A 557-nucleotide genomic window follows, 5' to 3' on the forward strand; every position below is an offset into this window, starting at 1 on the left:
ATAAAAAAGTTAATAACCACAGAATATCAAACATAACACAAATTCCTAATGGTGGAGGGGGTGGTGATAGCCTTAGGGGAGGGGGTGGGGGAAAGGAAGGAATAGCTGGGGGGGGGGGGGGTTGTCCCTTGAGAATCTCACGCCATTTCACTTATGACGAATTTGCTCTAATAAAGTTACAAGGCAGAGAAAATTGCTTTCCTAGTTCAGACCTGCTAAGTGGAGGCAGCCAGAAAAGACAATTTGGGGAAACTGCAATGATGATTTGCACGAAACATGAGGTCAGAGCAATTAGGTAAACTTCGCTGCAGAATTTCATTCAGCTTCTAGTGTATATAAGGTCCCCTGAGCCATTGAAAATTAGAAGATTATTACACCTGCCAATCACAGGTAGCGTGCATTAAGTCAATTAAGTATTACGAATCTGTAACAAACTATTATTAAAATTATTAACTATGCATAAGGGCAGTTTAACAAAACGTAGAAATGCTATACCTGCGTTTCTAATGTTTCTAATGTTTCTTAATGTTGCGTAATCCATTATAGAAATGAACAAC

The sequence above is a fragment of the Penaeus monodon genome, chromosome 19 (assembly GCF_015228065.2).
Source record: "Penaeus monodon isolate SGIC_2016 chromosome 19, NSTDA_Pmon_1, whole genome shotgun sequence".
Lineage (NCBI taxonomy): Eukaryota > Metazoa > Arthropoda > Malacostraca > Decapoda > Penaeidae > Penaeus > Penaeus monodon.